This window comes from Dermacentor andersoni, chromosome 1 (assembly GCF_023375885.2).
Source record: "Dermacentor andersoni chromosome 1, qqDerAnde1_hic_scaffold, whole genome shotgun sequence".
In the NCBI taxonomy this organism is placed as follows: domain Eukaryota; kingdom Metazoa; phylum Arthropoda; class Arachnida; order Ixodida; family Ixodidae; genus Dermacentor; species Dermacentor andersoni.
In genome coordinates, this window is record NC_092814.1 from 63,872,968 (window position 1) to 63,890,604 (window position 17,637).

General features: G+C 46.9%; 1 protein-coding gene across 2 annotated transcripts in view; it reads left to right on the plus strand.

The window, feature by feature from the left end:
- The window catches only part of LOC126546000 (uncharacterized), a 196,213-nt gene that overhangs the window by 113,837 nt on the left and 64,739 nt on the right, over window positions 1-17,637 (plus strand). Inside the window, exon 6 of one of the 2 annotated variants that reach the window (XR_011892185.1) lies at window positions 2,127-3,127. The exons of the other annotated variant lie outside the window; for it this stretch is intronic. The gene's annotated coding sequence lies outside the window, so the exon portion shown is untranslated. Of the gene's footprint in view, window positions 1-2,126; window positions 3,128-17,637 lie in introns of those variants that run through there. 2 annotated transcript variants of the gene reach the window in all.

Below are 17,637 nucleotides of genomic sequence, written 5' to 3' on the forward strand. Positions count from 1 at the left end.
GGGGGGAGGGGGGAGCTTGAGCCGCGTAAGCCCGCCCCCCCCCCTACCCTGGCTACGCCCCTGACGTATAATGGACTATATCGGTCCCACTCTTTAACGCCGTTCCCTTGCGCCGTAGGGGTAAAAGTTAACAATTACCGTTGTACGTTTTGAACTTTTCATGCTAACTTTCTGCACTTCGTTTGAACATTTCCTTTTTCTTCGTTTAACTGGTTTGGCTATACATCAATAAGGTGCAATTCCTTACACAGTGATTTACTTCTTTCCTTATCGCTTGTGTTTTGTTCTTTGGCCTTTTCTTTCTCTTTTGTTCTTTCTTCTATTTTTAAAATTTTGTTCAATGCCGCAAGGACGAACGTAGGCTCTTTTGAATAAGATTTCTCTTTGTTGCTCTAGAGTAAACACAGAAGAAAAGCTTTCAACCCATCTTCCGCATGTACGCGTCAATCGCGTATTCATGACGACGGCTGCAGCCGAGCGCGTTATATGGTTTTGGCTACGTTATAGGCGTCTTAATTCGCGACATTCACCTCTTACTAATAAAATATTATCACTTTATTCGCCTCACCACATACGATATATAGCCCGTTGAGAAATTGGTTGCGTATTCTAGAACTTGATAATTCGCCTTTTGTGATACAACAATTAATGTATAGGCCTGTATATGGTATACAGGGTGTTTCAGCGAAGACTTTCAAAAATTCTTAAAGGTTACCTGTGGCAGATAGCACAATTCTAGTCCATAGGGTGGTCTACTCGAAGCGGGGGCATAAATTGCACAAAAAATTGAAATGCATAATCGACTATTCAACAAAAATACACTAATTAAGTTTTTCACTAGTTGACCCATATGATGACCCATACTGCAGTTACAAATTGTAGCCGTAGAGTTCGCAAGGCGGATCTACTTGGAACGAATTCTCCGGACGACACCAGTTTCGTGATATTAATTGCCGAACTTTGCGGATAAATGCATTGGCGTTCCAGTTACTTTCTTAAGAAAACGTCGTTTTATGCATCCAAGCACAAAAGTGCCTACTTGATGGAACACTCGTGTAGTGCTTTAACTCTTTAATCCCCAAGCCCCAGCTAATGGATTAAATAACTTTTTGCGTGTTTCCAGGAAACATTCTGAGAGTCATCAAATGCTAAAAAGTTGAGTCTGAATGATGTAGGAACGACTTATGTGCTGTTGAAGCCGGAACACACAGCATTTCGCGTTATTTCTTGCACGCGCGCACGTGGCGCTGGTGAGCAATGTTTGGCCGTATTGAGGTCGTGGGTTCGCATTCGGGTGGGAGCGAAATGCTAAAATGCTCCTGATCCCAGTCTTTTTCTTTTTTTTTTTCTTCCTTCTGCTGAGCAGCGATCAGTCAGCCGTGCTTTTTATGAGGCACATCCAGCCCTTCGTTGCGCAATAACGCCACGTCGCGTCATGCAGCAAAGCCTCGACGAGCCCGCCCCGGCTCGCGTTCAAAGGATGGCCTACCGCGGGTGTTTCCTTTTTTCCTTTCTTTTCTTTTTTCAAGCGTCGGCTGCTAACCAGCTTCAGCGACATCGACGCGCAAGCCTGCAAGTACCTGAACGAGTGGTAATGTAATGTAATGTAATTATTGGGTTTTACGTGCCAAAACCACTTTCTGATTATGAGACACGCCGTAGTGGAGGACTCCGGAAATTTCGACCACCTGGGGTTCTTTAACGTGCATGCACCTAAATCTAAGTACACGGGTGTTTTCGCATTTCGCCCCCATCGAAATGCGGCCGCCGTGGCCGGAATTCGATCCCGCGACCTCATGCTCAGCAGCCCAACACCGTAGCCACTGAGCAACCACGGCGGGTAAAAACGAGTGGTTCGCTTGGAGGACAGGTGCGTCGACGCTATGCTCCCCGACGGGGCGCCACTAATCGTTGTCTGGGCTCCATGGGCCGGATGCGAGGGACATTTGTTGCCGCCCAAGCGCTCTGCGAGCACAGTATGTTATGGACGTCGGCGCACGCGCTCATTCCGGTCGCGTGAAACACTGAGATGAACTGTGAGGTGTAGTCACTCTTCAGCGAGTTGCGCACGCATTGATGATTTCCACGAGTGACATGTTCACGTGTTCCTTCTTTACCGCATGCAGGAGCGCTATGTGGCTGTCTTCTGGTAACATATGAAAAAAAATAAAGGAGAAAAAAAACACATAATTAAGATATGCCCTTCAACCAATCTCCTAAGAGGAACCGATCCCTCCCCGATGGGGTACCGGATCACGGGTCTGGAAAACGTCAGTAAACGTCATCGAGGGAAATCATAATGGCGAATATTAAAGGAAGAACTTCAGTTTGGCCTAGTTGGTGTTTACTGCATATCATATTGACCGCAAATAAAGTCGGGGAAAGCGGAAGAGAACACAAAATACCGTCCGTCTCGTTTTTCTGTTCTCTTCCGCTGTCCCAGTCTTTATTTGCGGTCGATATGATACGAAGATTAAAGGCTCAAAACCTAGGCTTTGGATCCAATTAAAAAAAAGATGTTCCCACCAAAATGTTGTTAAAATTTGTACTTATTCGCATACCTTAAAACCCATACAGTGTAAGAGGTTGGGTCGGGCGTCTGTCAAAAGGAGTATATACATATATACTGGCCGCCGTCCGCGTCTTCACACTAAGGAGAATGTAGACGTGTGGAAGAGAAGTCTGATGAGAAAAGGGTTTATTTATTTATTTATTTATTTATTTATTTTACAAGGACTTTGCACTGAATCGCTTGAACTTTATGATGAGGCGACGTAAAAAAATAATCCACGTTGCCATTGTTTCCAAACACACGTTCAACGCTGCGCACGCGTTGAAGAACTGCGAACGGGTGCAGTACGCACCTGCAGAGGGCATGCGAACGAGCGACAGGAGTAACCTGCTGTCGACTGGCAAGCACCGGTTTCATTTTGCCCTATAGCGAACCAGGCTCTCTCGAGTTCAACTCCTGTACACTGCACTGCGACACCCTTCGCCTCCTCTCTGTTATAGGTGCCTAACACCTACTCCCGAGAACGACGCCATTCGCACGCGGTCTTCCATCATGTTTCGAAACCTAGTCATGTAGGGACAGGTCCCGGGTCTGCTGGGATCCCGCACCAGATCCTGCGCCGAGAGTAAGCTGTCGCCGACACGAGCGGCAGGTGTGAGCAGGAAGGGGCAGGTGTGCGCGGTGCGACAACACGTGACGCGGAGCAGATGTGCCCGGATGTACGCACGACGCAGAGACGAATTAGCCTCACACTTCGAGCCTTTTAAAGGAACATAAAGAAAGCTTAGCCAGACTGCATGGAATACCAAGTAGGTAACGCTTTCGCTGAGCACGTAAGCACAGTTTTGTGTAACTTGCAGAGGTTCAATTAAAATGTTGCCGTCTTGGCGCTTTGCTTTCGGTGATCTATTATATAAGTTCGCACGCCGCTCCTTGAAATATCGCGCGCACACAGACACACACGCACGCCGGCAGAGAGTCGATCCTCCAAGAAAACACAACTGTCTCTGTTTAATGTGGAGAGTTATTCTCGAGCGCTGTAGTGCGAGCACTATACCGAGCTTGAGACGAAAGAACGCAGCCACGCGTCTCCGCGAAGGAAACGGAGTTATAATCCTACGTTCCTAGAAAAAGAGTATATGAGTGTGGCAGTCTGTTCATTAATTATGATTTACTAAGCCCCGTCCTCGCGAAAATTGAATAATTGCCACGCTCCCGCCTTCTCCGTTTCTTTGACGTCGTCGTCTTTGTTGGCCGCGCTGGCTGGTACAAAGACGTTTCAGAGTAGCGGTAAAATTACTATATTTGCTGAAACAAACTTCGTAAACTTAATCATTTGTGAGTCACGCACAAAGAACGTGAATCTTTAGAGAAGGTCCCCGCACGTGGCAGTATGACAGCGTGCGTTTAATTGGAACGCCACATCATGCGCATGCAGGATAGCGGCTCCTTTATAGTGCTGATGGTGCTATGCTTTATGAGCAAGCTGAAACACGGACAAAAAGCACGTATCTCCAATCTTGAGGCGAGAGAGAAAGAAGGAAAGGCAGGGTCGCGTCCGAGTTCTTAAGCGTAGGCTGACGATATATGTTGACGATAGATTGTCTTCTCTGTAATGAACTTGCTTGAGGAGGGAAAGAAAGCACTATACCTCCTACATATTGATTCGTATTACTTCATTATGACATTAACTTATGCATCTGCGTACATTGTACATTAATGGGGATTCAGAACCGCGCGGTACGTTTATAACCAGGAAATATGACCGACAGACTAGCGTTACTAACCAGAAGTTCTCGCTATCCCGACACTAGAGCTGCGAAGGAAGGTCGCTTTGCTCTGTCTTGTCCACAAAATAATTCATAGTCAGCATCCTACTACCCTTCGCCTTACCGAACGACATTGTGCATCCCGTCGTCTTTGTAATAGCCACAGCTTTAGGCGCATATTTGGCCGAACCACGACTTTTAATTCATCAGCGCTTCCGCGTGCCATAAGCTACTGGAATGGTCTTCCTGATCGCATCGTTGTCATTCATGACTCTACAGTCTTCAAAGACCAAGTACTGCTCTGGTTTTCTTAGCTGTTTTATTCACTGTCTTGTACTTTGTTAGTCATCCTTTTAGCTGCCATTTCAATGTTTCTTCAGAGATTGCGTATACTGTGCAATATTTTTCTGGCCTTTATTTGTAGGTTAATACTTGTCATTACTTCTCTGCGTCCTGTGAAACTGTTACCCATGGTATAATGATGCATGAGCTGCTTTTCTTTTGTGTCCTTCATTTTCTGTACATGCCCCCTTCACACAATACTCCTATTTGGAGCCTGTGAGTATTTTGAATGAATGAATGAATGAATGAATGAATGAATGAATGAATGAATGAATGAATGAATGAATGAATGAATGAATAAATAAATAAATAAATAAATAAATAAATAAATAACGCATCATTTGTACTGCTCTGACTTCGACATTATTTAGGCGATCATGCAGATTTCACGCAGTGTCGAAATCGGCGCAAACCGAAGCGTCGGTAAGCCGAAAAGACGAAAGAGAGCGCGTGCGTGTTCGGTGATGATTGCGTTCTGTCAAACGAAGCCGCGGAGAAACGTGACACGGTACCGATCACAGCATCTAGACCTGACGCCACAAAGCTCTCGTGCGCGAGCACGACGCGTCTCAAAGAGCTAGCCGGCGTTAGAACGTCGATCGTGCTGTTGTTCTGGGAGGCCGAGGTTCGATACAATTGACCATTCTTTTTACTTTCTCTGTATGGGCTATTCGGCAAGATAGCAGCAGCCACAGTCGGCAAGGGGGGAGGGGGGTACAAAGAAGGCTTCCGTTTAAAATCTATCTGACATCTGGAACTGTTAGCCTCAAGTGCCTATTTATTTATTTATTTATTTATTTATTTATTTATTTATTTGTGTACTGTCATCGATATACACACCATTTCACGGTTTCTGCAACATGACGCCTGCCGTATCGGTTCACGTCAACAGTACACCCGGGCGCGCTATAAATCGGCTGTGGGAGAACAGCCGAGACCGCATCCGTTTATACGAGTCCGGCAGGATGGTCGTCGCACGCGCCTGGATTTGGTGCGGCGGCAAACAGATGATCTGCGTCCCTTGTTTACATTATAACGACAGTCCCGAGATTCCAAACAGGTTTCGTTGGGGCGATTTGTGTCCCCCCCCCCCCCCCTTCAAGCCTGTTTTTCCCACTTCAAAAACCACTGACAGTGCATGGGGCTGATTCTCCGGTCACACGGTTGAGTTTGGTGTCATTGTGGTTTCGTTTTGAGAAAATGTCGCTCGACGTTGGTGCCATTCGGAGGCTGTTGCACAAGAAGGTTCAGTGAAACTCACTGCAGAGTGCGCTCGACGGCACTCGCTGCTGTGGCCCAATGGCATTCTGCTGCTGAGCACCTAGGTCGCGGGTTCGATTCCCAGCCGCGGCGGACGCATGCTGATGGGGGCAAGAACGATTGTGTACCTATATTTAGATGCACGTTAGAGAAACCCAGGTGGTCAAAATTAATCCGGAGTTCTCTACTACGGCGTCTCCCGTGGCGGCAGTGTTGCGCTTCAGGACGTTATAAACCCCGCGAATCAGTCGGTGCGCTCGACGGCGAGAGCACTCCCTCTTTCTTCCCGTACAACTCTCTAACTACGCGTAGTCTTTACGTCAGCGGCCCTAAGAAGTTAAAATTAAATTATGGGGTCTTACGCGCCAGAACCACGATCTGATTATGAGACATGCCGTAGTGGGGAGCTCCGGATTAGTTTAGACCACCTGGGGTTCTTTAACGTGCAGCTCAAACTAAGCACACGGGTGTTTTCGCATTTCGCCCCCGTAGAAATCCGGCCGCCGTCGCCGGGGTTCGATCCCGCAACCTCGCGCTTAGCAGCCCAACACCATAACCATTAAGCAACCGCGGCGGGTGCCCTAGGAAGTGGACGAGAGAAAAAAAAGAAAAGAGTAAGAAGAAAACACAAAGGAGTTCGCTATTTTTGTGCAAGCATTATTCCAACTTCGTTTCTCTTCATCAAAAAGAAAAAAAAAAGGAAAGAAGTAAAAAACTCCCAGTCTCGCGCTTCCACTGCCCACTTTCCATGTCGCCATTATTGGGCCTGATATGCAGTATAATGTATACTATACTATATAGTACACTATACATGCAGTTGGTCCCGCCGTACTTGCTTAGTGGCTATTGCGTTGCGCTGATAAGCACAACGTCGCGGGATCAAATTCCGGCCGCGGCGGCCGCATTTCGATGGGGGCGAATGCAAAAACACCTATCTACTTAGGTTGAGCTGCACGTTAAAGAATCCAGGTGGTCCAAATTAATCCAGAGCCCCCCACTACGGCGTGTCTCATAATCAGATCGTGGTTTTGGCACGCAAAACCCCATAACCTAATCTAATATACAACATGCATTTATTTACTCTTAATGTACGTAGTACAACGAATAAAAAGAAAAACGCCGAGGTGTGCCATAGTGTTGTCCACCATAGTTTCTCTTCGATCTGCTGCAAAACGCCACGCCAAGCAGATGCTTGTAGCGAATCGCAAAACTAAGCATTCGTGCAATGTCGGCGATGGATCAGGAGCAGCGAGGACTGATGGTTGAAGCTAAGCGTGAGGGTTACTATACGCACCTCGTCGCATGGATATCACACATCTTACCCCAGTGCATTTTGTGTTCACATTGCCACCACGACGTTTTCGAGTGCGCAATAAATAAAAAATGAGTGTGCGGACATTGAACTAAAAAATGCATATAGACTGACTTCAAAGCATCCGTTCTGTGATGGCAAAAGAACACCACTTGTACCTTCCAGGACACCCCATTGCACATTGCATTTGACTGTTTCATGTCTCTGCGTTCGACTAAGCAACACAACGCATTGATTTCTCGAATGTACACTGCGTGTGACCTTGAAAGTGACATTGAATTTTCGTAGAGAAAACACACATCATCGCATTTCAAACAATGCTTTATAAACCATACCAAAGCTTCGCGTTATTTAGGCTCCAAGAAATGCGTTGGATGGGCATTTTCTTTTTTAGTTTCCTCTTCACGATTCGCCAGAGCATGTCGTCAAAGCGAGTACAGGCCTGACTCATGCGGGAACCGCAGTGACTTCTGGAAATTAATTGTTCCAGAAGTGACAGTCCATAGCCTGGCTGCTAGCGGGCGGCAGAGGCAGGAACTCATCTGGAATTCTGTCGGGTGTAGCACGGCCGACGCACCTTCTCAGTAGCCTGCACTGTCAGTAGCAGTGGTGTCTGAAAACGGTGGACATAGAAGGGAACATGAAGACGGCAATATTGACATAACTTTCACAGTAACATCATATGTGTGTATTCAACCGTCTTATTTTTCGTACGCTTGTATGAGAGAATACTGATCGGCATTTAGAAAGGCGATATTCATTAATGAACGCCTTAGCTTTCCACGTGATGTCTCTTTTACGGAGTGCCAAATATTCCTCATCCCACTATAGTTCACAAGCACGACAGTGACGTTGAAATGTGAATATTCAAGGTTCCCTCTTACATTTCGAACTTTCGCTACTTCTGATGAAAATTGACAAAATTTTTACCGGTTTTCGTTTGCTCTGCCAGGATGAGGTGTCTGCGGTTGAGTAGGCTTTATGATGCAGATTTCAATGCTTTCTATAACAGCTTTTTTTTTTCTTTTGAAGAGTATAATTAAAGGATCATGTGGAGCATATATCACATATTGTCTCCTCTTCGGGTGTATTACCTGAAGATACTCACTAATACTACTTTACGATGTAAATATCTATAAAAGACAAACAAACACTACTGATACTACTACTACTTCTAATTAACCTTTTAATTATTGACTTTCGGGCAAATAATTGTGAAGTTGAAGCCGAGCTGTTGTGAAGTTCTGCCTGCTTTAGTAGAAATTCTAAGACTAGTGCCAGTCTCGAGATATGCGTCCATAAAACGTCCTACAAAATGCATTGGAGTTACCAGTTTTCCAGGAACCTTTCTCTTGCAGTTCTGGATGATCTTACCTGGAACTCCAGTACGTTCTTTCAGCAGATTTTCATGACGAATGTGCAGAAAGGGGCGCTAGTCTCAATGGCGCATACAGAGAGGGGGCCCTGAGCTCTTCCCCCCCTCCTTCGCGCTCTCACTCAATCAAAAGAACATTTATTATTTACGAAGGTGGTACATATTGGGTTGGATATTTAGAAGGAGGTCCCATAGCGCAAGACTTATTCATAGGCCTATCTTATGCCTATCGCCTATCATAAACTTATCCCATATGCAATTTTTTTTCTTGAAGGTGCAAAATGTGTTTAGAATATTTCAAGTTGGAGTCTAAAACAGCGCCTAGGAAGGAACATTGCGCAACAGCATATAATTTGAGTGATGAATCGTAATTGCTGGAGAGTATGTTGAAGTTCTAGAGGTATAGTTGAAGATCATAAGTGTACTTTTAGGTGGATTAATCTTATTAATTTCTTATGATGAGTCCCCTCCCCCCGCCTGCTGACGCTACATGGGATTCGCCCCTGGCTAGTACTAGTATTTATGCTAAGCAGACAACATGACTTTACTACCTTCTTTCTTCGATTGCATAAGTGCAACAACTTATGTAAATATTCTTAGTAAATATTCTTAGTGAGTCGCTATACGGCTCCGCTATACGCTCCCGTATGAATATTTTTCTCTTTATTTTTTTTTAAATTAAAGAAAGCAATCGGTATAATTCTTGCTGAAAATCACACATAATATTTAGCGTGTCATCGAATAACTGTACTGCAAAATTTATATAACTGTGCACGGAAACAAGTGAAGCATAAACATCTCGGAAAAGAGAGATGCAATAATTTCACGCTCGTGGAACGGCTCTCGGTGGCGGCATAGACCTGCGAATACATCTTTGCACAAGATGCTGCCTCGTACACGCGCTGCGCCTCAGACGAAGTGCAGCCGATGCGAATAGGGCAGTTGGCCGAGACGTCGATTCCTTCTCAGAGAACCCGTTGCGAGCCGAGCAGTGCTGAAAGCAGGCTTCGCGGCAGGCCCTGTCCGTGCGCACCATGCGCCGTTGAAGTAGTGCACGCAAGGGCTCCTGGAAATCGAGCTAAAAGCCCCCGGGAAGGTCACGACTTTACGCCCGGGCCGAGATAACTGGGCGCCGCAACAAAGGCTGATTACATTCGGCGGCCATCCGTCGGAAGCGCGCACTTCGCTTGATGTCGCCAATGTGCAAAAAGCTTTCCGTTGTGGCTCTGTTTATCGGCGCGGCCGGGAAAGTCGCGGCCAGCTAATTTACGAGCCACAGCGGAGCCGTGGGGGCCCCTGCGCGTGCGTGTGTGACCGCGATTTATGTCCCGTGCGCCGTTCGTTTCCGAAAGCCGCCAGATGCGGTGCACGTGGGGGGGGGACCTCGGGGCGGCACCACGGAATTTTCGCCTCCGCGCCGCGGGACGATTGGCGCGTTGCCCCTGGCAACCTTTCGTCCGCTTTGTGTTTCCGCTCTCCGCAGGTTTCGCTGTTAGTTAGGGGACTTGTTTTGTTTGCCGGTAGCGGCGCGCCGCTGCGGGGCACAACACCGCGGAGGCGGCCGATGGGGCCGCCATAACTCAGCGGCCCTCGGAAAAAAGCTTTGCCCAGTACCCGCCGCCCTTGTAGCCAGTGTGTGGTGGCCATAAATTGGCCCTCGCCGCACCACATCCAGCAACGAGTTACCATTTCGCGACGGCCACTCGGCTTCGCCGTCACCGGTCCTTTCGCTTGCAGCGGTCAGATTCCGCCGGCAAGCAAGCGCCACGGGGCGCGTTGAAACTGCGGGCACTGCGCACGCCATGAGCGAATATAGCGTTCTCAGCCTTTCGCCAAGATCACAGTTTTTCTGCACCCGAGATGCATCGTTTTCCAATTGTCCTGTGTGGGCGCTGCCAGTCTCTCGTGGCCGAACCATTATTATATACGCATGCATACTCGGATAAAAGGCACCTGCAGGTATTTATTCCTGGCGGAACTTCATCTACAAACGCAAAATAAAAGAAGATGTTCCAACAACCTCCTTGGTTCCAACGGCCCCGTTAGACAGACTTCCTTCTCTTTTTCTCTCCCCCACCTCTTCTCGCTACTGCATTCGCTACCGCACATACATCAAGTTTAATCTGTCTGCACTGCAGTCCAATCGCCCACTCGAAAATTCTGATATAAACAAAACACACCGGATGAGACGCGTCCGCCACTTTGCGAGGAAGTGCACACACACACGCACACACACGCGCGCGCGCGTGTGTGTGTCTATGTATGTTCAACGAAGGCACGGCGTTTGGTGCGTCGGGCAAGAAGACTATTCAGTGAGCCTCTTCATCGCGCCAGGTGCACCTCCCGGCGTCACGTAACGATTGTCCGCGGGCATCGTGCTCGACAATGTAATGAGACAGAGCGTCACGTACTAAGGCGCACACCACCGATCAGTGTGATTGCCTTTATGCGTGCAGGGACTACGCTTTCGAGCCGCTTGAGGCACGCTTGCAAAATCACGCTTCCGCAAAAACAGTGACGAGAACTCGTGTCCAGCCTTTCAAACTCTGGAATTACCGAGGGATCACACGCAAGCACGCGCGTATGGGCGGCGCGCGGGAGTAGATGGCTTCATCGCGTGCACCATCTTCAGTGTCAGTCCGCTGCGCGTACAAATCTTCCATGCTACAACGCACAGAGAATGACAAAGTATGATCTTTTACGGCCACTTTTGACACTGTCGATTCGTCGGAAACTGTTGCCTCCCGTAGGTTGCTTCTGTTCTCTATATGCTTGCCTGTCTATCTGTGAAGGAGAGAGCAGGAGGAGGGATTAATTTATCAACCTTCGAAATCTGTGTGATGGCACAGCGGCAACGCAAGTCGCAGTTTTTCCATTCGAAATGAGAACTTTTACGGCGCGGCAGGGATTATTGATTTCTGCGCAACATCGCTGAATAATGAGTAATTAATTCCGCACAAGACTGGAGGTGAGTGGCCTCGAAGACACTTCATTATTTTCTCCTGCTGGTGCTTTGTTGCGAAGAGGCGGATATATATATATATATATATATACCCTTATTTCGGAAGAATTTGTGGTAAGTATAAATCAAGCCCTGTGTCTAACACGGTAATAATCTGTCTGCACGTGTGGAAGACGGCTAGCAACAAGAAGAAAAATTATCTATTCCACTTCTCGGGAGTACGAAGGTTGTAAGTTCGTAGTATTCCTGTGAAGTTAAAGGGATTTATCGACAATATTTGGGGTGGAAGTTTTTTTTTTTTTTTTTCTGTATACCGTACAGGCTTTCCAACACGCCTAAACTGTCCTCTATCACAAGTTGGACGACATAACGCTCGCTGCACTGTCGCGAAGTGGGCTATCGCGTTCGAAGAATGGAGAGCAGGGAAATAAAATACCGAAAAAGGAGCAAATTCGTAATTGAACCATTTTCTTGGATGGGACCTATGAGCACCTCATTGAAGAGAAATGTTTTTGGAATGCTCGCACTTATTCCGTTGAAACGTGTGCCAGACCGGAGAAATATCTTAGTACTGCACGCGAGTGCATTGTTTACATTTCGGAACTGATGTAAACCAAAAAAAAAAAAAAAATCTAGAGCACAGGAAGGACGAGAGTCGAAGTAGACAACACAAACAAACGTCTCCTTGGAGTCTCGTCGTGTCCGAGCTGTATGTTTCATTTTTTCAAACTATCCACCCTATTGCACTGTGGGCGTAGTTATTTGCATATAAATTAGATATTCGTCGCTTATTCAAAATGCATTTATAGTACTGACGTACAGTCTTAACAACAACAACAAAATGTAAGGTACGTGGCAACATATAGTACCGAGCCGATACCGTCACTGTGGTGGGTCAAAGCCGGAGCGTTAAAATACGCGCGGATATGTGTGCCCCCATAGCATCATTTATACTAGAAGCTGCGCTTCGAAGTGCATGGAGCCTATGTTGGGGCAGCGATTGTCTACCCATCCTTTTATACGCCGTCAAAAACAACCGAGTAAATGTAAACCCCTTACGCGTTCTTTCTCTATAGAGCCTTGTCACTGCATGCACTCACGGCACGTGAGTGCCCCGCAGGATACTCTATAGCAATTTATGAGAGCTTAAATACGTGCGGAGTGTAAAAATGAAACACTTTCTACTGCAAAGTCACGACGTTGGTTAGGTGTGTGTTGGAAGACACGTGGCGTCGGCCCCGCACACTCTCAAGTTCCAGCGACCGCCACAGAGGGCGAAAAACCAACCGCGGCGCGGTTGATTTTTCACTCTCCCCGGTTGATCAACCGGTGAGAGTGTTGTATTTGTACCGGAAAAACATTGATTCACAGTGTAGGAAAAGAACTAGGAAGCTTACCAGCAAGTATATGCGGCCTGTAGGGTGGGCAACACAGCAACAAAGAAGGTCAAGCGGAAAGTCAGAGAGGCTGAATTAATCTCATGGGTGGCGGCAATGGAAAAGAAAGCTGCCATGAGTAACTACTTAAGAGGAAAAAACGAAATCAGAAAGAAACAATTTATGATAACTCAAAGGGAAGCTCATTACGTTTAGAAGCGGGATCAGGATGCCATAGGAAGCGAGATATAAGAAGGAAGGAGAAGCATGTGCTTGCGGCGGTAAATCTAGGGAAACGATGGAGCATGTTTTATTAGAATGTGAAGATATCTGCCCAGCGGTCGATTTAGGCACCACTGTCCTCCTTGAAGCACTTGGGTTCAGCGAGAGCAGGGGGAAAGTAAACATGTCCGCAAGAGAGATTAGTAAGAGGCGATGGGAAGATTGGTGGAAGAAAACTAGGGAAACGACAAAAACAAAGTTCACAATAGGGGGTCCGAAAATTTGGTTATGGGAATTCATCACGGGTTTTCTCTTTCTTTTTTTTTTTCTTCTTTAACCTAGGTAGGACATTCGACAGTATAATAGCAAGAGCTTAGTGACGCAACCCACCGCCCCGTTCCAAAGGGGACGCTCATAACATCCATACATCCGTCCGTACATCCGCGTCCCAGCATGAAGCGCTTAAGTGAAGCTACTTGGTCGTATACCTTAATTTGTATTTTTCCTGCTAGGGGCGCTTAACGCGGCTGAATATTTTATCTATAAATGTACATATAATAACCGATAAACATAGTTACTATGTCATTTGTTTACAAAACCGTAAATTGCATTTTCCAAGGATCCCTAAGTATTAATTGGTCTTACTTATATCCTTATTTAGTATCCTTGTTCATATATTTCCGGAAGTCCTTCTAAGCACTGTTGTCTCCAAAGCTTCACTTTGACACTTCACTTGTGTCAAAGCCTTTACTGCCGCACCTGAACACTACACTTGCAGCAGAAGTATCACGAGCAGACAACATGAGCTGCAAAATTTAGCATAACTCCTCTGGGTACTTGTGCAGTACCCAGAGGAGTCAGGTTACCTCAGTTAGAAACAGTAATGAGCCGGATACAGGAACTCGTCCTATAACTTGCGATGAGGTTTGCAAGACATCAAACGAGGAAAAGCGGCAGGAAAAGATGGAATAACAGTCGATTTAATCAAAGATGGAGGAGTCATAATGCTTGAAAAACTTGCGGCTCTTTATACGAAGTGTTTATCGACAGCAAGGGTCCCAGAAATCTGGAACAATGCAAATATTATACTAATCCACAAAAAGGGAGACGTTAAAGAATGGAAAAATTATAGGCCCATTAGCTTACTCCCAGTATTATATAAAATATTTACCAATATAATCTCCAATAGAATAAGGGCAACACTGGACTTTAGTCAACCAAGGGATCAGGCTGGCTTCAGGAAGGGATACTCTACAATGGAGCACATCCATGTCATCAATCAGGTTATCGAGAAATCCGCAGAGTACAATAAGCCTCTCTATATGGCTTTCATAGATTACGAAATGGCATTTGATTCAGTAGAGATACCAGCAGTCATAGAGGCATTACATAATCAAGGCGTATAGAACGCGTACATAAATACCTTGGAAAATATCTACACAGGTTCTACAGCTACCTTATTTCTACACAAGAAAAGCAGGAAGATACCTAAAAGAAAGGGGTCAGACAGGGAGACACAATCTCTCCAATGCTATTCACCTCGTGCTTAGAAGAAGTATTCGAGCTATTAAGCTGGGAAGGCTTATGAGTAAACATCGACAGCGAATATCTCAGCAACCTTCGGTTTGCCGATGACGTCGTTCTATTCAGCAACAGTGCAGACGAATTACAACAAATGATTGAGGACCTTAACAGAGAGAGTTTAAGAGTGGGGTTGAAGATTAATATGCAGAAGACAAAGATAATGATAAATAGCCGGGCATAGGAACAAGAGTTCAGGATCGCCAGTCGGCCTCTAGAGTCTGTGAAGGAGTGCGTTTACCTAGGTTAATTAATCACAGGGAACCCTGATTATGAGAAGGAAATTCACAGAAGAGTAAAAATCTGTTCGATCGCATACGGCAGACATTGCCAGCTCTTGACTGGAAGCTTACCGTTATCATTGAAAAGGAAGGTGTACAATCAGTGCATTTTACCAGTGCTGACATACGGGGCAGAGATTTGGAGACTGACAAAGAATATTGAGAACAAGTTAAGGACCGCGCAAAGAGCGATGGGACGAAGATTGCTAGACATAACGTTAAGAGACAGAAAGAGAGCGGTTTGGATCAGATAGCAAACGGGTATAGATGATATTCTAATTGGCATCAAGAGGGAAAAATGGAGCTGGGCAGGTCATGTAATGCGCCGGTTAGATAACCGTTGGACCATTAGGGTTACAGAATGGGTACCAAGAGAAGGAAAACGCAATCGAGGACGACAAAAGACTAGGTGGAGCGATGAAATTAGGAAATTCGCGGGCGCTAGTTGGAATCGGTTGGCGCAGGACAGGGGTAACTGGAGAACGCAGGGAGAGGCCTTCGTCCTGCAGTGGACATAAAACAGGCTGATTATTATTTTTTCCCCCCTTCACTACGTGCCTCTCGTCAATGTGTTATGAAAACAATAGGGCATTGCAGCTTGAGCTTATCTTGCTGACAGCACATCTTTGCCGAGCACATCTTATGTTTTTTTTTTTTAAATCTAGCTGAAATAGTCGAACGCAGACAATATACGTATAGTATGAAACGCGTCAAGCAGCACTGTATACGCAATTACATGTACGAAGGCAGCCTAGCATAAATATCGTCTGAAGCTTCGTTCTCCCTGCTTTAACGGCTCGACGAACACGATGAGAAAACTTCGCTCGATTTCAGATTTCAATTCCATTTAATAGATGGCTATCTGTGTTTTTGTATGCTTTTAACTCAGTGACAGCAATAAGTCCACCTGATCTGTGCGAAAATTGTGAACTTGTACTGCTTCATTTACCATTGACAATAAACAATGTAAGCCTACTTGTTTAAAGTGTTTTTCTTTTCTTTTTTTGCGAGTTGAGGCCTCGCGGTCACCTGGCAACATAATAAAGATATCTGTAGCCACGTTAGAGTACCGTACACACGAATACAGCCCCGAAAGCGGCCAGTGAGCGAGCAGCGCGACAAACCCCACCAACCGCTACAGCAGTGGCCATATTGTTCATTACGTAACGATGACGATTTTAGTTTAGATTTTGCCAGCGCCATCTCTCGGTCGCATACTTTAGTTCACAATGCCACCGCTACGCTAATTTCTGTTGCATTGTGGGAGGTACAGTTCCCCTTCTCTAATTATATAGGTGTTTTGTGCTGGCACGTCTTTATTATTATTTTTTATATCTCAATCACCGATCCATGCATTGTTGCGGCGCCTGCGCACCGATAAGGGCGCTGCTTATGCATATACGCGATCGTGGGAGACTCGCGAGCATCTCGTGCTCGCGCAAGAGCGGTTTGAACGTGATGAGCGCCCACCGTCCACTGGGCCCCGTCCATGTGCGTGGAGGGAGCCCGAACCCGCTTTTTCGCCCCCGCAGACGGATCGAGAACGTGAAACTGGGGAGGCGATAAAGGGAAGACCGCTGCTCGTGAGCGCCTCCTGCGCGTTGGCAATTTTTCTTGGCGCTCAGGCGTGCTCCTCGGCCGGAGATACGGCACGCTTCGTCTCCTTGGGCCATTCTGTTTAACGAGTGACCGGGTTCCTCCTCCCCGGTGTTTCCCGCTCGAACCCGCGCCGTTATCTCGGGCTGACGGTTCCTGTAGCCGCGGCCCTGCTGCTGCGCGGGTCGAAATGGCCGCGCGCGCCGATGATCTTGCAAGCACGTGCGCAACGGCGGGCTCCGCCGCATGCATGCGTTTTTCCCTCCATCCCGGCGAGAGAGGGGCACCAGCGCGCTCACCTGGCGCCAGCAACGCAAGGAGCCACGCGTGTGCAGAGGAAATGGGGAACTGAATCGAATCAGCTGGAAAAGGTGTGCGCTCCTCATATTCGGATATCGCCCGGCGCACGTAATAACCGCCGAGCTCGCGGCCGTAGAAATTGCTTTGATCACGACAGCGTGTCCGCGAACGAAGCGCGCGCAACGCGTTGCATGAATTTGTACGAAGCGCCATGAAAACGTGCATCGACTTTAGAAATTGCCATTCGGGAGTGCTCGAAGAGTGTCTGCTTCTCTCGCCTCCCTCTCCTTGTATTTTTTTCTTGTTCATTGGGATCTGCAGGGGCCGCGTAGATCGCTGCTGCGCTGTTTCGCATCCATGCATATCCCCTCGCTGAGTTCCTAATGATGAACTCATTCCCAAAGCATACGAGCAGTTTCAAAGCGCACGTATACTTACATTTGTGTCGCTGAAGCGCGTGGTCTGAAATGGTCATCAGACTTATCACTTGTGTGACCGGCTTGTCAGCCTTAGCTTTTCGGCGCAACGTGCTTTCTCCGACAACGCGGTTCCTGCAGGTGTGCATGCTAAAACGATCAAACCGTGCGTTCTCCCCGGCAAAAGTAACTATATACGGAGTAATAAGAGAAAAGCCATGCACGCAGCTATTACGTTCCGCATGGAGGATGTCTCTGGCGCAGTAACGCAAATGGGCTAGGCTCTATTTCGCCTAACATTACATGGCGCTGAATGGAAGTCGTCGAATTGGA